Source organism: Lygodium microphyllum, chromosome 2 (assembly GCF_053477565.2).
Source record: "Lygodium microphyllum isolate KBCC chromosome 2, Lygodium_microphyllum_v1.1.10, whole genome shotgun sequence".
Taxonomy (NCBI): Eukaryota; Viridiplantae; Streptophyta; class Polypodiopsida; order Schizaeales; family Lygodiaceae; genus Lygodium; species Lygodium microphyllum.
In genome coordinates this window covers 40,956,956-40,981,751 of record NC_141136.1, presented here as the reverse complement: position 1 = coordinate 40,981,751, position 24,796 = coordinate 40,956,956, and the positions used below count along the sequence as shown (strand labels likewise).

Genomic DNA, 24,796 nt, shown 5'->3' with positions numbered 1-24,796 from the left:
AAACAGGAAGCAGATAGATTGGAAGAAGAGTCTAGGAAAACAGAGAAAGAGAGGGAGAGAAGAGCTGCTGAAGAAGAGGAGGAGCTAAGAAGGAAGGAGCTAAGAAGGAAGGAGGAGGAAGACTTGGCCGAAGCTACACGCCGGTCAATCGAACAACAAAGCATTGCAGATGACCTAGGGGCTATCAGCCCCCCCACCCAAAGAGGAGGGGTACGGTTCCAGCATGCAGGTGCCAGAAATCGTATTGCCGGCCATCACTGAGGGCAAATGCAAGGCTCCCATCCACCCTATTCCGACCCTCTTGGTGCCTCCCACTGAAGCAACAACCCTCACCTCGAGCATCCCCACTAGCTTAGATGTCTCAAACTTTGTAGCGTGGATGCAGTACTTTATTAACAAAGAAATGGCCCAAGGGAAGGGCACTGAGAACACAGCCACAGGGTAGAAAAGGCCGGCCACCCACAGACACCGAGTCAAGGCAGGATCCGAAGCGCCAGAAAGTGGAGGCCTCGACCACTCCCATCCACACAACAATGACGCCACCAGCTAACTACGATGAGCACGTCGCCGAGCTACTCTCTCAATTGGAGAAGGCTAAGGAGGAAAGGAAGATAGCTATGGCTGAGTTGGCAACAAAAAAAGAGTCGGTGGTTGCATTTCAGCTTGAAAAGACCTGAGTAATAGCCATGCAGCAAAGGGAGATCTCTGATCTCAAACAGGAGCTGAAGGCCAAGGATGACAGGGAAGAGGGCTGGAGGCAGCAGCTGGAGGATGAAACACAAGAACTCGTGAAGATGCAAAGAGAATACAAGCTCCTGATTGTGCAACATTAAGAGTTGATTGCAAAAATCGATTAGATCGAAAAGCTTATGGTTGAGTTTACGACCAGGGAGGACAAGGAAAAAAAGTAGGAGTTAGAGTAGCAGGCAGAAAGAGATCGAAACCATGACCGACAAGCTGGACCAAGGAAAGAAAGAACAGGAAACCATGATCCAAGAGCTAAAGGACCAAGAGTAAAAACTCGTGTTAAAAAATGAAAGAAGGGTGAAGACACTGGCACGGCGCCTGGCTCTGGTAGAAAAAGAGAAGATCCTTTCAGAGAGCAAAGTAGAAGCCACCCAGGTAGCCTTTAATACCCAACAAAAGGCCTTCCTAGATACATTGATGGACACCACCCGCCAAGAAGAAGGAGAATCATTGGAGGTGGTTAAGAAGAAACTCAGTATCACACACAAAGCTCTGCACAGGGCTGCAGATGCCACCCCAACCTGCAGAGGTTAAGCTGAGCCTAGATGATCAAGGAAAGTACCTGTTGCTAGCCAGGCTAACCTCCTAGGAAATTGATGCGATAGGGTTTGAAGACGGAACACAACAAGGAGACCAGCAGGGGGATGAAGTTGAACTTCAATTCGATATGGAAAGGTTTAGAGAAGAGGTGATCTCATAGCCCCCCTCGCCACATTCCCAAGAGCAACAACTAATCGACACATCTGCAGAAAGACAAGCCACAGTCAGGGAAAGAAGGAAAAAATTAGTTGAAGAAACCAGAAAGTAGCTAAGGTCCAAGCTAGTCATGCAGCTATCTATGCCCCTCCCACCATGCCCTGATGACATTCCTGCAGGATTCCACGCAGAACTAGTAGTTTGGGAGCGATAGGAAAGAGAAAAAGAGCCATTTACTTTCAGCTTTCTCATGCCCAATAGCCTGTGGAAGGTCTTATCACTCAAGGTGATGGAGGAGGTGATTGGGATTGGTAGCCGACTAGGACAGAAGTAGCTGAAAGAAAGAGAGAAGAACCCCACTCTTTGGGGAACTGAAAAATCTGAATTTTGGCAAAATAAAGTGTTTGAAGTGCCATATTCCATGCAAGGTTATAACTACCAGCCCCTATGGAGAAGGCAGGTGTGCAACATCAGCATGCTCGCCTGGATGGCTTTTTGCAACACCTTGCCCTACAAGAGGAACAACCCCACGTTTATGGCGTATCCTCGTAGGGTAGTAGGAGTGGATTTTGATACCACCCTCCATGGGCGATATGATTTTCCCATTATCTACAACTCTAATGTTGTCTCTTTTGAACACGCCCTCATCTTCAACTTGGAAAGCTTGGATGACTCCACGACTCGCTTCCTCGCCGAATTCTCCTCTTGCCCTGATCCAGCTTTCATAACTACATGTAATTATCTTAAGATTTTTAAATTATTACTTAAGCAGGACCCGACTCACAAGAATGTGGCCTGTCTCCCCTCTTCTTTGATCCTAACGCCATCGACAGCTGTGCTATGGCGCGCCTGATGATGAGGGCTAGCCTTCTCCCTTCTTTTTGCCTAGCTCTCCTGGAAGACATGAACGATAGCCAGTTCACAAAATGTAATCATCCCTTCCTCTCCACCACTTCACTCCATGTTTGCATGAATCTTAAAGGATACATGTAGAGCTGGCAATTTTTGAGCAAATCCATCCGACCCCCTTCTCCACCTAATTCAAACGATGAGAATTAGGCAATGGTTGTCATCCTACTAGTGTAATACTTATTTTTATTTTTTTATTTTGAAGAAGAAGAAGAAAAAGAAGAAAAAGAAAAGCATAAAAGGAAAAGCAAGAAGAACATCACACAAGGACATGGAAAAAATGACTCACTTGAAGAAGCACTTAGCACCACATAAAACACGATCACTGCACCTACGGGTCCTCAAGTTAGGTGTGCCTAGTGGCTTTGGTCGACTGACTCCACTCCTAACCCCCTAGCCCTTTTGATCCCCCACTTCACTCTTAGGGCCCATCAAGGAGGGCAGGACATACCTAGGGAGGTAACACTCGCCTATGGTTAGACCTGTCACCCTAAGCTACTTGCACCGCACCTCCCTTTGCACGAATGGGGTCTTCAAGTGTGGGATGTCACCCAAGCTTTCCTGTGGTTAGATCCACCTCCCCATTCCACTAGCATGAGCACGATGCACTACACAATAAGGTAAACACTCCCCTTAGGTAGCGCACCGCACCTTCTCCTTTCAGGCATTACAAAAGGTGACAAACCACCAACTTTGGAGGCCCCCATCATCCACTTGGCATCCAATTGGCTTCTCCGACAAACATCATTACCAAGCTTCCACAAGCACCCGAGTCTACATGTGGCCCTACCCTCACCTGAAAAATTTGCCAACTGCCTACCATTCCCCAACATCAACCAAAAGTGCCATAGGGCTGGCACCTGTCTCAGAGGGGGGTAATGTTAACCCCAAGTCGAGATGGCAGAGAAAGATGGTGGAGAAATGAAGGAAAAAGTGAAAAAAATATAAAAAAAGAGCAAAGATATGCAGGCGGCCTCTAAAGCTAAGCTAGGGCAAAAAGCGCAATTTTAAATGAAAGGCACCTCAAAAAGCTCTAAAAACTCTTGTAAAAGAGCGTCAGACTCCCTCACGTGACAATTGTAAAATATTAGACGGGTGTAGGCTAGAGGCATATAAGGCTAGAAGAGGGAAATAGAGAAATGACCTTGCCACAATGGCCAGTCGTGTAAAAAAGGGATGGGTGCCCATGGGATTTTAGGGCTTGTATATAAAGTTCAAAAAGTGAATGGAAGCTCATTCTTTTGGTGTGTGGCTAACAAGAGTTCTCTTCTTCTTCTCTTCTTTTCTTCTCCTTGCTTGTGTGTGCTCTTGAGAGAGGGAGTGTGAGAGTGTGAGGGAGTGAGTGTGTGGGAGTGAGGGATCAAGAGGGTGAAGCTCTTCACCATCTCCTCTTCTCTTCTTCTCTTCTCTTCTCTTCTCTTCTCTTCTCTTCTCTTCTCTTTTCTCGTGCGCGTGGCTATGGTGGATGGAGCTTGGAGATGGATGAGGCTTGAGGATGCTTGAGCTAGCATCTAGGATCATGGAGCTATCACGTGTGCGAGAGAGGAGGCAACTCATTTCGGCATCAAGGTAAGCTCACTACACTTGTAGGATCGATGGCGCGTCGACTAGGTGAGAGATAGCCATTAGAGCTCACTTGAAACGCTTGATACAATAAGCAGTCCATGGGTCTTGGTAGTTGAGTGTGAGCTCCCTCTACAGAAGCAATTGGAATCCAACTTTACTTTAGCACAACTTACCATCCCCAAACTAATGGTCAAACAGAGCAAATTAATCAGGTCATTGAAGATATACTGAGAGCTTATTATTCTAGAGAACCGACAAAGTGGATATAGTATTTGCCCTTAGTATAATTTTCCTACAATGCATCATATCACCAGAGTATTCAAATGACTCCATTTCAAGCATTGTATGGACATGATTGTTTGACGCCATTGAATTTCTCTCATCCAACCCTAAAGGTCGAGGCTTCTAAAAAAATGCTAGAAGACATGGATGATCAAGTCAAAACTATCAAACAAGACATCCAAGCTGCCAAAGATTGCCAAAAATCTTACATTGGTCTAGGACAGCAAGACCGCATCTTCCAAGAGGGAGACATGGATTTCATTCGTGTACGCCCAAAGAAGAGTTCTCTGTCATTGGGAAAGTTCAAAAAGTTGAGTCCAAGGTATTATGGACCATACAAGGTTCTCAAATGCCTAGGAGCTAATGCATACAAACTGCAACTTCTTGATCATGTGAAAGTCCACAATGTATTTCACATTAGTCTTCTGAAAGCTTCTGTGGCAAATCAAGATCACATTATTGATGACCAACAAATTGTAATGCCTAGTCAAGGAGCCCTTGAACTCCAACCTGATAAGATCCTAGATGTAAAAGAGAAACCTCTTAGAAACAGAACCATTAGAGATCTTATCCAGTGGAAAGACTATCCTGAGGAGGATGCTACTTGGATAGAAGAGACATCTCTAGAAAAACAGTTTTCCCAGAGATGATATCTCGATTCCTCTAAGGAGGAGAGGATGTAATATTCCAGCCATAACATAAAATAAATTCGGGCTTGAAATGTTTTAAAAATTACTTGTTGAGTTATCACATAAGTGACCACATGTAATATCAAATCTTGCATTAAATCAATTTTGCAATCCGACACGAGAAGACACCTCAATGAACCCAACCAACAAAAAAGCAAATACGCCTCGTAAATAGTATTATGACAGCTTGATCATAATATTTCCTGCATTATATTTGATTTAGCATCAAAGATCACATTGATTTTGTAGCGGCAAGACAAATCACAAAAGCCTTAATCGGTAGATAAAGAATGCACAAGAATAAGCATGATATTGAGTAAGTTAAGTATCAATAAGTATGGCATGACTTTATAAACTAGATAAGTCATGAGGTAACTTGGCCAAAAACTACCAGATGAGATCGTTTTGATGAAAAAAATACGTTTTTGAAAAAATAGGCAAAAAATCATGACCTTTTTTACACCTGGAGGAAGAGAAAGCATTTTAAAATCATCCCCATGCCACCATCTAATAGGTAGGCAATCAAAAAGCATTTTTTATCAAGCTTACTTAGCTCTTGACAAGTAGCCAAAAGAATGACTGTATGCATCCCCCTCATAGCTATAAATACAACCCCTCTCCTTCACAAAGAAAGCAAGAAGGAAGACCTCCTGATGATGGAAAATTTTCTCTACATCTCTTTTCCATTCTAGCTTGATCCTTGAAGAAGGAAAATACCCCTCTTCTACCTCATTTCCATTTTCTCTACCCCATCTTACACCTTTCTTCCATACAGCTATATCGCTGAGCAAAACACTGGCAAAATTTTTCTAGACGACCACCAACTCTCCTTTAGCTACCATGTTAATTTTGCTTGACATCCATGGCTCCACGAGGTCGCAAAAATTCAAGAAGCCCATTTGAAGCAAAAGAAGCAAGAAACGCGATTGATGGAGAAAATGACACTGTAGGAATTGGCGAAACTCACGTTACTACAAACCTGATAGAGGTAACATCTCGTCGGTTTGGAAAAAAATAATATTTTATAAGCTTATCGCTATATTTGGCTTTAAATGATTATAAATGCATTTTAAAGAAAATGCATATGAACTACCGCTTAGGAAAATGGCCTAAGTAATATAACAGTAAACTATTCAATGAAAAGACTCTTTTACTTGAAAAAGGATTATATGCCTATCATGAAGAAAATATCGTAATTATGGTTTATTTGTAAGAGAGGGGGATTTAATAATGGGAAAATACTAGCTACACTGGCTGATATATAAGGTGTTAGGGACTTGATTTTTCATCATCAGATTATAATACAAGTCTCCTTTCATCTTCATCTCCTTCTCCAAGCTCTCATGGCTTCTTTCTCTCTCTTTCTGTCTTTCTCTCTCCTTTTCTAGTATTTCTCTCTCCTCGTCACTCTCTTTCTCTCTCTTCTTGCAGTCTTTCTCTCTCTTCTGCACCCTCTCTCTCTCTCCTCTTCTTCTCTTTCTCTTGTCCTCTTCATGACAAGTGGTATGAGAACTTCTCAGGCTCTTAATCCAGTTAGTCATATTTCATTTAGTTCCTCCTTTTCAGGCACACAGATTTAAGAGCCACATGTACACAAGTATAGACATGACATGGAGCAACAGTGTAGTTATCAAGAAATTTGAGACCAAAAGGACTGTAGATTTGGAGCATTAATGGAGTCTTGGACCAAGTTTGGAGGTTGGAACGCCACATTTAGCAGGTCGTGGGTCATTTTTGGCCAATTTTGAGGGTATTTTCCTAAAAGACAGTGGTAAATGGAGTAGAAGATGGTAAAGTCTTGTTTACTTTTCAAGAAGAGTCTTCTCTCTCTTTATTCTCAAGCTTCAGGCAAGCTTCCATGGAGAAAACCAGTTAGGATATTTTCCCTCCCATCTCCATTGATCAAAAGGCTTCTACTAGAGCCTCCCAGGGACCTGAGAGCTTAAGTCTCCATGCTCTAAGCTTTTCATAGAGTACTCTTATGGCTCACAGGCCATCATTTTATCATTTTATCTACGCCTGCAGTTCTCAGATCACCTTGCATTGAACCATAAGGGGAGCTGCAGAAGGGTTGCTACCCCCAAGAAGAAGGCCACCCTAAGGCCAAAGCCCCCTACTGTTGTGCCGAGAAGAATGGCTCCAAGTTGCAGCCTCTTGTAATTGCATTGAACCAGAAGGGGAGTTGCAGAAGGGTTGCTACCCCCGAGAGGAAGGCCACCCTAAGGCCAAAGCCCCCTACTGCTGTGCTGAGAAGAATGGCTCCAAGTTGCAGCCTCTTGTAATTGCCGCCTAATAGCTTTGGCTTCCAGAAGCTTCAGCTCTAAATTTGGAACAAGTGGGGCAGCCACATAACCACTACGAAGATCTTCCCTAACATATGTAGGAGCATAATCACGGGCATACAGAGTTGCCATAGGCAATGCTGAAGCTACAACTCGGGGAGGTGGAGCTCGAACCCGACACATTACTACATGCCTGCTAGGATCAAATCCTACATAGGTGGTATAGGTGGTACTATTCCAACAAAAGGTTCTATGTAAGCATCTTTGTTCAATACAAGTAGTAGACACAATTGCTTAAAAGCATTGATGATCTCTACATTGTTTGTCTGGTTGAGCTTGAAGACAGAGCTGCCACGGTGCTAATACTCTATCTATAGATGCAACTCGTAGCCTTACTTATGCATCCTCATTGAGACACCTCAAGGGAGGAAGCAGTTTTGGTGAAATCAGGTGGCTCAAAATAAGGGCCTTCAATTTCAAGCAAAAGGACTTCAACCAAAGATTTTTTTTGCCCTAGTTAAAGCAGCACCTTATCCCTCTCAAGATTGAATAATGCAAAAATGGCATTGTGAAGATCATGATCGTCCAAAGGAGGAAGAATGCAAGACCATTCTAGGCCCACACATTCACTACCAGTGTCATCTTTGGGTTCCAATATTTCAGAATGGGATTGACGTGTTTGTTTTTTTATCCGACAACCTGTTCATGCACTGGATCTTGATAAGGATTGGCCATTTTTGAAACCTGTAGACAAAACTGGTCACTATCTTCCCGCATCTTTTACATTTTAGATGTAGGACGAAGGCCACCCACTAATGGCAACAAAGATGAGGCGGCAAGTGTTTGATCATTGCTACTAAACTCATCTGTTGCATCACGATGCACATGTTGTAACAGTTGAAGAGACTTTCCTCCTGAAAGGATTGACTTGGCCATTTCAGATGTTCTTCTTTGGGTATCATTGCTACTAAAATCATCTGCTGCATCACGATGCACATGTTGTAATAGCTGAAGAGACTTTCCTGCTGAAAGGATTGACTTGGCCATTTTAGATGTTCTTCTTTGGGTATCATCAACAAGCTTTGGAGACTTGAAATAATGTAGATGAAAACCTTGATGCCAGAATGTGGAGTCCTCAATTGCAAGAGAACTGTTGGCATAAAAGAACATCTCACCAAAAGGGTCATCAAGGATTCCCTCATGTAGCCACATATCCAGGGATTCCACTAAAGGTTGTATACTGCCAGCAAAAAGCATAAGTAAAGTGCCATAACTAGAGATTACTCTTCACTTGAAGGAAGATCAACTTGAGTACCGTGATCAGAGAGTGCCCACTTTTGCAAAACAAATGCAAGTAGCAAAGGCAGCTAGGTTGTGGGATGGGTTCATTTCAAAACCTCAGTCCATGCTGCCTATCTCGTCTTAGGCCATCTGTACCTGCTTCCAGAATTGCTTATTGAAGCTCAAGCTTTCCTGAATTTTGATCAGATACAGTAAAATTTAGGATAGTCTTGAGGCCTTGCATTATACCTCTTGAAGGTGGTGTTGCAATCTGGCCTTGAGAAGAGATGAATAAAAAGTGCTACATTGGTTGGTTCCATGTGGAGGGGATCAACCCTAGGAGAAAATCGTAGCTGTATGCAAAAGCAGATTCATTCTCCATATATAGGACCCTACAGGGACATCAAACTAATGGCCAACACTGATTGTAGATGAAGTTGCAAGCAAAAAAAGGGACATCTGGTGATAGAAGCACAGTGTTCTTCTCCATGTAAAGGTCTGCTGGCAATTTAACAACAGTAATATCAGCTTCTATAGGGTGCTCATCTATCAGGGTTGAAGGAATCCATTGTTGTGAGATATAACGTGCTAAGACAACTTGTTGCAAAGAATGATATGAATGAGTCTTCATTTTCTTCACTTGCAGTTTTTTGTGCCAACTTCACCACTAAGAGAGGTTGCTCAGGCACAACGAGCAGCAAGTTGATGGAAGCTTTACAATGGTCAATACAGGAGCAGATACATATTTGTGTTTTGTTTATTGTGTTGTTGTTGTTTTGGCAATGCTCAATGATTGGTCTAGATTGGATTCTGAAAAGGCATTGAAATATATCTTAGAATGCTAGTCATATGGATGGGTTTAGCTTGTCACCTGGCTTGGAGTCTCATGTACAAGTGGTGCTACATATTGTGCAGTTGCTACTTTAAAGTTGATGGGATGTATGGTGCCTGATCCAGTGTCTGGAATGTTGGCATCAACTGTTTTGGATGTGAATGGCCTTATAAAATGAAATAGTCACAGTAGGAGGTTTCCAAGGAACGACAAACAAGTCATACGATACTTGCTATGCATTCTAGGTTGGGGGAGTACTCAATCTTCTTGGAGTTGGGCATCTCTAGGACACCAATGCATTGTGTGCCTTTTTATGAAGCTGTTAAAGTGAGTTTGGTGGTTTAGCAATTATCCGAGGGAAGTACCAGATTTGTTGCATGCTTATTATGGCCTCTATGGTTTCAGCTTGCTTGGAGAGCCAAGCTTGAAAAGTTTATGTTGGAGCTAGGTATCTAAATTACAGCACCCCCCTTCGGAGATTGTTGTGCTTCCATATCTATTTGGGTTGCATTAGAGACAAGGATGTCAAGTTGCTCAGACACTATTGCATGCATTTTAGACCCCGGCTAAAAAGATTATCATGTTTAGAGAAAGGACATGCTAATGGCTTCAATGATTCCAAGGAAGAGATGAACCAACTGCTACTAGAGGCATCAATGCTGATCTTAGCAGTTGACATAGCTTATTGTCGCAATTCACCTTGTGGAAGACAAGAACAAAAATAGAGAAGTTATGTAGCCTTGTTGATGCTCATCAAACAAGAATATTGTGAAAGCAACTTGACTACAATGGCAGCTGAGATCAATAGCTCCAGCTCTAATGAACAAGGTTGGCTTCAAACATGGGCTAATATTGACAAACTTGGAGCTTTAATTGATCGGTATATTGCTCTTATGAAGGTGGACAGAGAAAAAGGAGCAAGACTTGAATCAAATGCTTATGCTTATGCTTATGGCCAACATGTATATGCTGATGAGTATTACTCCATTGAGCTTTGGCAGGTAGAATGGCTATTATGGGCAACATGCTTATGCTTATGAGCATCCACCTTTTCAGCAACATAGTCATGATTATACATGGGAACCTTTCTTAATTGAGCAGCCCAGTTCTTATGGACATGACAATAATGGTCATACTTATCAGTACTCTACTAGCTTTGATCAACAGCAAATTCATAACTACCATGGTATCCTATATCCCTATTAGTTAATACCCCATGATTACCCAAATGTAATGATGAGTTCTTTTCAAAGTGCTGATGATGAAGAAGAGAGCAATGAGCAAGCTGAACAACAAGATTGGGATAATGAGCAACATGATCAGCAAGAAGATGAGCAAGAAGACCAAGAAGATGTACAAGAAGGGAACAGTGAAGAGCAAGATGTACAAGATGATGACATCTCAGCTGATGAATCACATGAGTCACTCACTGATGTAGATGGTTATGCTGAAGGTTTTAGACTCCTGGAGAAACCTCATGATGATATTCTTGAGCATCAGTTTACACTTAATCAACATTTACAATAGCCTCACATTTGATAATGAGTACCTTGATCATGGTTATGATGACCGGCCGATGATGATATAATACATGATGTGGGCATACATGAATATGAAGATGGCATTATGCTTCCCTATCATCTGATAGATTATGGATGTGATTATGGACTTGGTTATGGGGATACTTCATTGTATCCATTTGATCCGGGTGGATTGGAGTATGTGGTTGATGAGCATCCTCTCCTCTTGGACAATCATTATGAAAGAATACCTTTTGATCGAGGAGGTTAATAGATTGCTTGGGATCTCATTTAGACAAACATCCATCTTTTTTTTGGTAGACTCTTTTGGCTGAACATTGGTTATCTATGGCCATATTTTAGTGCAGGGAAGATTGCAAACAACTCACTATTTTACACCAGATTTTACTCTGAACTCTAAACAGCCAAACCAGACCTACATGGGCTGAAAGCACTTACCAAGAGATCCATTTTGATGTGTAGCATGCCTTGATCAAAGTTCTCTACAGAAACTTATCTTAGATTTACTACAGCAAGGCCCTGTAGTAGTAAACAGCTTGTTGTCCACTGTCTGTAGCTCGCATTTACTCAAGATATTTGGGTCAAATTTTTATTTTTTTAATTTCCCAATAAGGCCCATGTATCGTACATACCCCAATGACCCATCATACACAATAATACCTCTTCATTCATTAGTATACCCCTGTAATAATGAAGCAAAGTAGTACTCTGATCTGCTCCTGCCCAGTTATCATAAGTGCCCAAATTGTTTTTGAGGGCAAAAACCTTTGGGTGAGGATGGAATGTAAGAGAGGGGGATTTAATAATGGGGAAATACTACTACACTGGCTGGTATATAAGGCGTTAGGGACTTGATTTTTCATCATCAGATTATAATACAAGTCTCCTTTCATCTTCATCTCCTTCTCCAAGCTCTCATGGTTTCTTTCTCTCTCTTTCTATCTTTCTCTCTCCTCGTCACTCTCTTTCTCTCTCTTCCTACAGATGTTCTCTCTCTTCTACACCCTCTCTCTCCTCTTCTTCTCTTTCTCCTGTCCTCTTCATGATATTATTTTGTGATATTTACTGTTATTTCATTAATAACGCGTGTGATTATAATAACTAAAAAAAGGTAGATGGTGTTAGGGAAGGGAATATTTTATAATTTTCCCATGAATGTGACTATCTCTGTTTCATTTTGTTAATGATAAACAGATGCATATGAGTCTTATAATATGAGGAAAATATATACTAGATGCACATAAATTAGGTGCGTAGTAATATAATTCGATGTCTAAAAGATGAAAGAAAAATTACACTTATGATTTTTGCATTGCTTAGAATAAAGTTTTCAGAAAAGCAATTAGCATTGCATTTATGACATAGCTAAATGAAAATTGATCTTCCTAGATAATGTTGAAAGTTCGACAAATGGTTGGACATCGTTGATTAAACCATAGAATACGAGCAGAATAAAAAAAATTATTTTCTTACTGAAAACACATACAATGTTAATATTTATGGTTATATTAGCGAGAGTGTCAATATTATGAGTCAACCCACATATGAATCAACAAGAAAACCTTACCTAAAATATTGAGAATGTTGAAGCAAAAACAACTATGAAATACTCGACAATCCTGAAACTATCAATATCAAGAAATTAAATAAATATCGAAAGTCTATAAGACTTATTGGACATTGATAAAAGAAATTAAATAAATATCGAAAGTCTATAAGACTTATTGGACATTGATAAGAATTTGTCGATACAAATTTTAATGTCTAAACAAACTTGGAAAAGCATTTGAAATCCTGCTAAGTGTGGGTTAGGGTAGGGCAACGCATGAATTGCTTGCCATAGGTATAAATGTCCATATTATCTTTTAGGGCGAAAATACCAAGTTTTCATAATGATAAAATAGACTTCAGATTTACGAAATAACTTGCAAATCTAGAAAAAAGAATTGCAAGTAGGAAGCGAAACCCTAATAATAAGGTGGGACCTTAAAAGAGAAACCTTAGAATTGGGTGGGGCTGCTTCCTATGCTAAAAACACTTACTGTCGTTTCTTTTTTTTATTTGTGCATGTATTGATGGTTGCACAAGAATGATTAATTGTGATTGTAACAATTAGATCTGATTGTAAATATATAATTAAGATAATAAGAGAAAAGATCACGCTATGACTCCCCCACGACTAGATGCGAAACCTTACTCCAAGGGGGATTGTTTTGTACCGCCATGAGGAGCTTTGGACTGGCCCCGATGGTGAGAGGTCGCTCGATGAGGAATCCATTAGGCAGGAGGAGGCGGGAGTGCCAGGGGGCTTTGGCCGTAAATCTCTTGATCGCTCCTAGGAACTGCCTGACCCTCAAGCGAATCAGGATGGGATCCTGGAGTCCCCGGTAGTACAAGTGAGGGTTTGCTTTCTTCTGCATAGACAAAAGGGATTTTTCAATGAATGAAGGTTTTATCTTCTGCATAGGTAGAAGGGAAAAAGCATTGTAAATAAATTTTGTAAAATAATAAATAAATATGTTTCGCCAAAAGATTGTTTTTCTCTGTCTTTGTGTTGTGTCGTAAAATACGCAAAGGAACCTATGATAACGGGTTAATTAACGAATCTTCTTTTATATGTCATAACTTAATATGATAGGTAATTAGAAAACTAAAGAAAACCATTTGTGGGAAGAGGGTGGGCGAGATCCCTAACCTATTCGTCCTATAGATGGGGTGGTCCCGGTAAGCTGGGAGCTTCTTTCAAGAGATCGAATGAAATGTTAATTAGGAGAAATTAGGTAGAGCCGAGCATTGACTTACCTAGGGTCGAGTCTTAAAACCTTGATCAATAATTATCTTAGGGGAAAGGTGCAGCGGCTGTGTCAGAACTCCATTAAGGTTCCCTGACTCCTAACTAGTTGCTGGAAAAAAGCATTGCACTCCATGAACCAAGGGTAACTACGATCGCTCCAATCGGACAAGAAGCCCTTGTGGGACACCTCCGATGGATCTAGCTGATGCATCAAGACCTCAGTTGTCAAATTAGGACCCCGAGCTTGCAAGTTGATCCTCGTGGGGATGGCCAGTACCTTCCGTTACGGGGTGGACTGTGGGAAACCTAGACGATAGACCCTATGCATTCTCACGAGTGCCGGGCGAAGCCATCTAGGATAGTTCCCTGATGGACCACTAAAACGTGCTACTAGGGAACTGATAGGTAGGGACGTAACAAAATCGCACTAATCAAGTCCAAATACATGCCATGTAGGTAAACTCAATACCACCATATTGACTATTGGAATGTCAGATGTTGGTCTCGAAAGCCTTGGATGCTTCTATTATAAGAACCCCCCCATCTTGCTCTCCAAGTGCGAGTTTGTAGTGTATTATGTGATGTCAGCAAGGCCAATGTCGAGACTATTTATTCATCAAGACACACATAACCATGAGGTGCAAAGAGGCACATGTAGAGCTAATGTCAAAGAGGTGCGAAATATCGTAGAGGAAATGGTAAGAGACTTTAGTGTAGTTGGACCTCAACACCTGCAAATGGCTGTGGCTAGAAGGCTAGTAATGGGTGCCTTAGTTCGTGAACAAGGTGTCCCCATGTCCGACAGTGAACTCTCGACAATTCTTGAGGAACTCCAACCACTCATTTAGAGGAATAGGTAACATATTATTCCATTCATAACACATTTCAAAATATCTTTAAAAATCCATGCATATGAAGATCAATATTTTGTGCATGTAGGTTTAAACACATGGTCCGTGTAGCACACGATGAGAGTGATCAGGGAATGGAATCTCGTCTTCTAAAATTAAAGCAATGTTGTGCATATAGATTTTTCCATGGTAGCCTATTTCTTGGGCAAGTCATTGACAATGATAGTAGGTGCTTTATATTCAAAATGTCAACAATTGGGCTAGCCTCATGGGTTGACTTAGTGAATTGTATGCAAAGGAATGACATTGGGGACCTATGCAATAGCTAGGTATGATTCGACCACGTGCATCACATTAATGATTGGACCGCCATGGCATCACATGTGTATGACCCAATGTAGTTTCTCTTACCTGATTCTACCATCACAACACAAACTTAAGTAACATAGTTCTCCTTCCTCTCCCATTCCTTTCTTGTGTTTCTGTAGTGTACAAGGTTGATGACTTTGGCAATATGTGAGATGAAGGAAGAGGATACAGATGCACAAGCTCTTTTTTGGATAAAAATGAATGAATGCAACTGCCAATTGCAAGTGCATCTGCATAGTGTTCAATGGTGGTCCAGACAATGTAATTCAAGGAAGGGAGAGATCTTGCTTATTTCATTGGGAACAAAGTCTCCAAATACACACATCACAGTATGTGCACAAGATTTTTCAAGATGAGCATAAGTGCTTGTGCCACATGTGGAGGTGTGTAGTCACAGAAGATGATGCAAAAATGCAATATCGATTCATTTGGGCTTGGTGGGCCTCAGGAAAAGTTGTGGATTGCAATATACCAGCAATGGGTTGTTGGCTTAGTTGGTGGCATATCAGATATCCATGTTGGAGGCGGCACTTTGTCAGGGTAAGACTACTTTGTAATAGTAGGATGTGATGGGTGGTGCATTTTTTTTCTCACGCTCCATACCTTCTCATGTTGTATTTTTGTCTAGGTGGTGGAGGACATTGCTCATATGCCAACCATGAACTTAGCAAAGCCAGTGCATGCAAGTTGGTTGGCAAGGGAGGGATTCAAGGGATCTATCAGCTTGTATGATGCATATGTGAGTGTTTTGGCCAGTGCTCTACTACGGAGCACAAAACGACATGCATTCATTGGTGAAAAGTTCCATGGTGCAGGACGACCCAGTGCAGAGAAGCTTTTGAGTCAACTATAACAAGTATTTAGCCCCACACCTCGAGCAACAGTAAGGATGGTTGAGAAGGTGGCAAGAGGAATTGAATTGCATAAACATCCTGATTTTTGAGGGAACAATATGACTGTAGTAAGAAAACGCAAGGTTGATGGGAAAGTGAGGTCTAAAGAAGCCAACACCTCTCACAGGCCTGAGTATGTGACCGAAAACATACCTAGAAGAAATTGTATAATAAAACTAAACTTTGAGGACCCTTTGCCTTTCGACTAATCAAGGGCAGTATCACCAAATTTTTTGGAGAAAATGGTGATGGAGACAGTCCTTCACGACACTGTTTGGGCTATAAGAAGGATTTCAACTCATAGCCATGTACAATGTCAAGGATGATTGGGAGCTAGAGAGGGAAAATGCAAAAACCCTATTAAAAATATGTCACATGGGGTGCCTGCACCTTTGTTTTGGGGCCTCATGGAGTGTTCTAGCTCAAGAGGAGAAGCTAGCAATCAACATGGAATGTGGAGCCAGTTCATGTGGTTTTGTAATGATAGTGTAGACCATACATGGAACATTTATTCTTCCATTCATCATGCACCGTCCAAGGTTCCACAAGTATGGCTAGTGGCATGATGCACTAATTTGACTGTAGAAAAAATCCACATGTTGGAGAGTGGTGGGTTTGTTTTACAAAAGGCGGCACAAGAGGCGAATGTTAACGAGGGTTCATGTAGATATCGAAGAGGTGTTTCACACAATGTAGGGAAAAGGATAGACTCAACATTGGCTCTAGATGCAACTGTGAAGGGCCACATAATGGTGAAGCCCTTGAAGCATGAGGTTTTCAAACTAGAGATAGCTAATTCAAGTGTCATTCATGAGTGTTATGATGTGCACATTGCAAAGAATCCAACATGTAATTGTCAGTATTTCATGGACCGTGCCACAGAAGGAAAAGTGTATTTGGCATGCAAGCATCTATACTATTTGTACCTCCGTGTGTTTGGGATGGATGTAAATGCCAACATGTTTATACACCAACCCACACTCAGTGAAGAAAACTTGCACATTGTATTTGGAAGTAGAGGAACTTTTCCAACACCACCTATATAATGACCAATAATGAAATGCCAACACTACCTCTTAGCACAACCGCATTTTATTTTGTTGAGAAAGTCACCATTATACAATCCATTTGGATGGCAAGCCTTTGGTGACCTTGTCTCTCTTAATTTGATAAGCAAAAGCACATTTTCTAGAGTTAACACAATATAAATGTACATTTGGAATGCTTGTATGAATTGTCTTGTATCATATTTGTTGGGGAGAGGGGGGAAGGGAGAGAGAGGGGGAGGGGAGGGAGCTATCAATGCATTGAAATTAAAGTTCTAAAAACATAGAGTGGCTACCCAAGCATTCACATTATGTGAGAGAGAGAGAGAGAGAGAGAGAGAGAGAGAGAGAGAGAGAGAGAGAGAGAGAGAGAGAGAGAGAGAGAGAGAGAGAGAGAGAGAGGTATTTAGGATTTAAGAGAAGCATTTGTTGCAACACATGTCTTGATGTGAGGCATTATGATACAACGTGGACTAACCACATGCATGAGAGAGCGAAAGCGAGAGGGAGAGGGAGATAGAAGTGGAGAGTGAGTGAGTGACTAAGATTTACATGTATGTGTGTGTGTGTGTATAGGTGAGAGGGAGAGAGAGAGAGAGAGAATGTAGAGTGAGAGGGAGAAATTGCATGTATGACCCTAAATTGAGATAGAGTAAAGACATGGAGTACTTTGAGAGAGAGAGAGAGAGAGAGAGAGAGGTGTGGACCGTGGTGTTCCATTCTTCCAGCGTGATCGCATGAATGAATCCATGTTATATGCTAGAGAGAGAGAAATCATTTACATGAGATGAAGTGCTATTTGATCAACTGTGCTAGAAAGAGAAAAAGAGAATATACATGTAGAGGGAGAAACTGAGAGAGAGAGAGAGAGAGAGAGAGAGAGAGAGAGAGAGAGAGAGAGAGTGTGTGTGTGTGTGTGTGTGTGTGTGAAGGTAGTGGTGACAATCGTAGAGGTGGTGGGGATAATGGTAGTGGTGGTGGAGGTGGCAATAGTATTAGCGGTGACAGGAGAGATGGTGGTAGTGGTGGTGGAGGTATCCGTGGTGGTGGTGGCGATAGTGGCGGCAATAATGGTGGCGGTGGTGCTGGAGGAAGATGTTGTGGTAGTGGTGGTGAAGGTCAAAAAAATCAAGGGGTGGAATAAGTGGACTATGCGGAACAAGAAATGGAGGTTGCCCAGAAAAGCTCCCTCAAAATCTCACTCAAAAAGCTCGTTTCTCGCACTTACTTGGACCCAACCCGGTCATATTCCAAATGCCAAACATCAAATAAGAGCTCCATGAGATCTTAGAGCACCTAACTGGCAAGTTAGTTGGTAACCCATTGGCAGACCTTAAACCACTCAAATATCTCTTGAACGAACCTAAGTGGAGATGGACCAAAGTGCACAACTTAAACTTGATGTACAATTGGGCCTTAGTCACTAATGAGAATAAGGAGACATATCAAAACTTAGGAGATGACAAGAAGTTGGATGAAGATAGCTCTAATGATAAATACAAGGATTGTTATTCCTTCAGCAAGACAAGAGTGAAGGGAAAATTGACATGATAGAATATGACATTGAGGGATAGGTGGTAGAGCAAATATGAGCAGACTCCAAACCACGCAAGGGAAATGCCTTTAGAGTCAAAAGAGGAGTCATGTGCTAGGATTGTGATTGCACTTGGTTGGAGCACATAGGTGCAATAGACTTTGAGCAAGTAGGCTTGACCCCCAACCCGTGCCACACCATTTCTTAGGACAGATTCACCATCGGAGCTACGACCACCCGGATACCTTCTACAACCAGCCGGATACCTTCCGTCTTCTAGCGAAGACAGAGAGTTGGATTTTGAGTCAAAAGGAAGCTCGGATAGTGATCCCAAAATACCTCAACCTCCTAAGACTAGATGCACCAAGGGGGACCTACCCATTCACCTAAGGTGCAAAAGACTGAAGGAGGAAAGAAGGAAGTAGCTCAAGGAACCACATGCTGTTGAGAAAAGATAGTCACAAGACCTACCAAAGAGATTCACGAAGTTAAAACAAGGTGATAAGGTAGTGATCTTGCTGGGAGCCAAATGCCAAGGGCAAGCAAGTGAACCAATAGAAGGACCCGCCAAGGTGAAGGAGATCAATTTAGCTAGGGAGAGGGAGACACCTCGACTTGTCTTTATAGTTGATGATCTGACCAAGGAAGAGGAAGCAAGTCTCAGTGCTCTCTTGCAAGAGTATATAGACATATTTTCTTGGTCCCTCGATGAGCTAAAAGGGCTAGATCCAAATGTAGTGACTTACAACATACACCTGACACTCAAGGCAATGCCAGTTAAATAGTGACCATATCCAATGAATCCCAAGCAGGCTCACACAGTGAAAGAAGAGATTTATAAGCTATTGAGAGCAGGATTCATTTATGAGATTGAGCACATGGACTGGGTCTCATCCATAGTGATTGTGTTGAAGGAGAATGAAAAGATTAGAGTGTGAGTCAACTACAAGAAATTAAGTGTTGCTATGAAAAGAGACAATTATCCATTGCCATACATCGAGCATATGCTCGAGAGAGTGGCTTGTAAAGAAGCCTACAGTTTTCTTTGGATGGCTTCTAGGGGTACAATCAGGCACAAGTGCACCCTAATGATAGGCACAAGACCGCCTTTTCCACTGAGTGGGGATTCTTTGCCTACATAGTCATGCCCTTTGGGTCGACCAATGTGCCGACTACCTTCCAAGGGCTCATGTGTGCTATATTCAAGGATATACTTAGGAAGGAGTTAGAGGTTTTCATCAATGACCTATGTGTTCACTCCACTTGGAAGGAGCATGTAGACAAACTCCGAGTTGTCTTTGAATGGTGTTGATTATATCGTCTCTCTTGTTGAATCCCTTAAAGTGCTAGTCTTGGGTGAGGCATGGATGCATCCTAGGGCACGTAGTGTCAAAGAACGGTGTTGCCACCGACTTCTCGAAAGTCAAGATTATCATCAATCTTCCACCACCAATTGATTATAAGGAAGTTTAGTGCTTCCTAGGCCATATGGGGTATTATTGGTGGTTTGTGTTGAACTACGCATTGATTGCCAGATCTCTATACGAGTTGTTGATCATATTCAAATAGACTAACGAATGCCAACACGCATATGAGGAGTTGAAAAAGGATCTAACTATTGCATTAATTCTACGAACCCTAGACTAGACACTCATTTTTCATGTTCACATTGATGCTTCTAAGTTCATTGTGGCAGTGGTGTTGTGCTAGCCTGGTGAACACAACTTAGACTATCCTGTGAGCTTTGCTATCAGACAACTCATAGATATGGAAATGAATTATTTGACAATGGAGAGAGAAGGTTTAGCCATGGTGTTTATTGTAAAGAAGTTTCGACATTATCTTTTGGCTCACCTTTTACCTTTGTTGACCATCAAGCCCTGCTTTACCTCATTAATAAATCATGTGCTACAGGATTGCATAGCTCGATGGTTACTTCTCCTTTTAGAATTCGACTTCTCCATGGTCATGCATAAATGAAAGCAACATTATATGGCTGACCATATGTCTTGCATCCCCATGAGAGAAGCCATTGGACAAGGCATGACAGACAAACTACTTGATGCATCTATTTAGCCTATCTAGCACAAAAGATCTATTTAGAGGTAATTTGATGCCTTATGGGGTAGATGCCATAGTCTAGGTGCTTGAGCATGGACTCCCTAAACGACCGATAGAAAAAGCCCGACTTAGGTGACTCATTCTCAAAATCCAACCATATCAGTTGATAGTAGGCTAACTCTATCGGCTAGGGCAAGACGGACTGCTGTGCAGATGTATGTGCGACCATGAAATGCACAATGTACTTGCAAAGGCACATGGTAGAATAGCAGGAGGGCATTTCAATGGAGACACAACAGCCTACAAGCTACTGGAGTCTCAGCTATGGTGGCCTACTCTTTTGCAATGTGATGAGGGCCAAAGGACCAAGGTACTAGTTTGCAAGGACAAAATGGAGTTGAGTCCAAATCATTGCAAGGCAACCATTTGAAAAATGGGGAATTGACTTCATTGGACCAATTATTCCTGCACCACAATACTCACAAGAGAAATACATCACTGTTGCCGACTACCTCACGAAGTGGACATAAGCACGAGCTACAAGAAAGTATGAAGCTAGGACCACTACCAAGTGCCTTTGGGAATAAGTAATCTCAAGATTTGGCCGCCCCATCAAACTCGTTAGCGACCAAGGTACGCACTTCATCAATGAAGTGATTGCTCATCTCCTATCCACCTTTCTAATCATCCATCGAAAATCCTCACTGTACTATCCTCAAGATAATGGCTGGGCTGAGTCTACGAATAAAATTCTAGTAAATGTCTTGATCAAGGTAGTCACTACTTCATGTAGTGACTAGGATAACAAACTCTTGATAGCCTTGTGGGCCTACCGCATAGCTTATAAAACGACAGTGGGACAAACTCCCTTCAGGTTAACCTACCGAACTAAAGCAATTCTACTTGTAGAATTCTTCGTTCCTAGCTTGAGAGTCACTCATCAAGAGAGATGGGATGGAAAGGAGGCATGGACAGAGCACCTAGTTGAGCTAGAATGCCTATCCAAAACTTGACTTCTAGCCACCCACGTGCTAATATGTGAAAAGGCAAGATGCAAAGCGTTAAGCAGTGCAATTTCGAATAGGGAGACTTGGTACTGTTGTACTTAGTCAAAGGATATAAGCAAAAAATGAAGTTTAGAGGGCTAGGGCCTTTCCAAGTTCTCACCATTAGACAAACTGGCAATGTGGAACTCGAAACCCTGGAGGGTGAGGGCATAGGCTTCTTCAATTGTGGCCACATAAAGTAGTAGTACCCTCCTATGCACCCACTGCATGATCTGCCAATGCTGGAATCCCCTATCAATGTGCAAGTGGCCACTATCACAGGGATTGATGATGAGGATGAGGAAGTAGTAGAACCAACCTACCTCATCATCAATCCCAAAATCCACCCTCAAGCTTGACCACTCAAAACATTAGGACAGATCAGGCACTCAGGCCACAAGAGAATCAGGCCACCAAATCCATAAAACCTCTGAATCCCGTCGACCCACAAAACCTAAAACAACCTATAGGCCTAAACTGCAGCCCGCTACTAACAAAGTGTCTCAACCTAAGCCTATTAGTTCCCCTCAAACCTCATAAGCACCCCTAGTAGCCGCAGCCCAGCCTATTGAACAAGGGGCCAAGCCACACCCTTAGAAGCAACTCGACCTGCAACAATCAATTATTGAACTCTCTAGTTTAGTCAAACCCCAGCCACCTACAGGCCTTAGATCCTCTTATGAGCGGAGATCAATTCTAAACTTGGCCGTGGACTTCACTGAGAACACGGGGAATGACTTGGTTTCTTGCCTTAAACTCTTAGATACCACCTTCTGTTCACTTGCTAAAAGCTATGACTGCTTGGACTTAGACCTTTTGGAAGAGCCTTCAGCACAACAGAGGTGCGTACGCTACCTTGCTCATGGGAATAATCCAAATTTGTATTTGTTAAGGCTACCAAAGTAGTTGAGGAGTTAATCACCACCAAGATTTCCCATGAGCAAGCACAGAAATGATGCCTCATCACGTCATATGACAAGCACACTTCCTATGCAACCGACCAAGAAATCGAAGAGTTGAAGCAGCTTGCTTACAACACCTCTTCTTTCTTGAGGAAATGGTATGCTCTCCGACTTCAATGGGAGTATGAGGGCTATCAAATCATGACTAATGCTACTAAACAGAGATGTGCTATCAAAACCTCGGAGTATGACCTTACTTATGTAGCTCCAACCTCCTATAGGGTTTTGCAACAATTTGTAATAGACCCCTAGAAGAGCACCTCCCGACTCATCCACGTATTCTAACTGAGGAGGAGCTACACATTGCTAGCCAAATTGACTCCGGTGACTACCTAACGGATGTCCTTATGTACATCACTCATGTAGGCATTCAACCTATTGACATGGACCACTATGCTAAAATGGAAAATAATCCAAACTTCTATGCTTGGCTCATGCGATAGTGAAGCACCGTGCACAGGTGTTGAATGCCCTTAACCCTTTAACCTCTAATCCTAGAAAGGATCCTTCTCATTCTCATGGGGGGAGGGGGTAAGGTGAAATCAAAAAGTAAAATCAAATAAGTAATGTGAATAAAACATGCAAGGAAAACTAAAAAGTCTCAATCAATGCTCTAGACCAATAGGAGGAAAGCCTCCATAATAGAACCTCTACTTTAAAAAAGGCAAAAAATCATACACACACACACACACACACACACACAACGTTTTATTATCAAAATCTATTTTTAGCTGTTTATATTTGTGATTATAAAATTCTTTACATTAATGGCATATAGTCTCGGCTACTTTTATTTAATGATATATTAGGATTAATGATAATGACATGCTTAACCTAAATTCAAATTAGTAAAAAGCTTGTCACTCAATTTTCCCTCCTTTCTTTTATCTCTCTCATATTTTTTCCTCCTATGTGGTAGCCTAGTCCTGTGTGTGTGTATGTGTGCCATGGATACAAAATTTTAACCTTCAACAATGTGTCCAAGCTCCCAAATCACATCCATAGTAGTGTTTAACTCATTTCGAATAGATGGAAGATGGGTTCCTACTATCATTAGCAAAGGCAGTTGGATCACCATGCAATAGGAAAAACATGAGAAAGACGAAGATATGAGAGCTCATTCATCTTTTCTTGGAAGGGTAGAATTCGAGATTTCAAGCTTGGAGTAAATAAGAATAGCATAAAAGAGGTACTGGTGCAACATGTGTTTATGCATATATAGAGCTATATTTGACCTAGAATTTCAAATCTTCCAATGCATAGACCAAATTGTAAGAATTTGATTCTTAAAGTCTTTCTTTTCTTGAACTTGGTTTAAGGTTTTCTATTATAACATTTGTTTTTCTTGTAGATGTCTACCCCTCTAATCTTGAGGAATGGCAACCGACCAAGTCTATTATTGATGCTATTGATGTTATGCATGGTTAGATTGGAGAATAAACATACAAAGGTAGAAAGAAGACAGAGCTTGTAAAGAATATAATATTTTTTAATGATCATTCTTATACCGTTCCCATGCAGCATAACCAATGGGGATCAACATCCTCCCTTCCTTTGCCAGATTTTTCAAGCTTTGAGTGGCCTTTGCTAAGTCAAGCTACTAATGAGGGCTATATATGTAAAATATTTTATGAGATACAGAGATCATTAAAACCTAAAATCTCAAGTAGGCTAAGCAAAGTTGCTTTGTTTATCTCTATTAATATATTTGTTAATTTATTTTTTAATTTTGAATAATAAGATCAAAGGCCATGCTTATAGTGAAGAGATTAACATATGATCATATCATACAATTTGTTGATGAAAGATGGGATACTAGGACAGAAGGAAAAATTATATGTAAGATAGATCAAGACTCTATAGCTTGTAAATATATGGTTGCTACTAAAAATTTCATATTTAGCTTTTATTATAGTAGATGGCATTATATTAGTGGTAATCTCATTGCTTTAGACCAAAATCTTAATAATTTTAACAAAGATCCTATAGTGGATCTTGATGTTTGATTCAATGAGGACATTATTGCAATACTAAAGGTTAGATCATCATGTATGCTACATCAAGTGAGGATGGATTTACAGAATGAAGATATTGAACTACCATGCTCATTTATGTTCCAACTAAATAACAAATGAGCAAGGTTTTTATATTATATTATATCCATTTAGGCATATATCTAATTCCACTTCTTGATTAACAAATATTTATAATATATTTTTTGTACATATCAACGAGGAGAGAGAAGAATATATAATACAAAGATTTTGAAAAAAATATATCTTTACTATCAATATAAAATACATGTATAAATTTTGTGATAAATTTTTGTTAGCCATCTCTATGACCTATACACACAAGGACTTACAAGCAATGAGACAAAGCTACTTTTTTTTTTTGAAGACTTTTATTAAGAGA

General features: G+C 41.2%; 1 pseudogene; it reads left to right on the top strand.

Annotated features, from left to right (window-relative positions):
- The first annotated feature begins 686 nt into the window (after positions 1 to 686).
- LOC148039653 (geranylgeranyl transferase type-1 subunit beta pseudogene) lies at positions 687 to 9,732 on the top strand (annotated as a pseudogene).
- Positions 9,733 to 24,796: the final 15,064 nt, after the last annotated feature.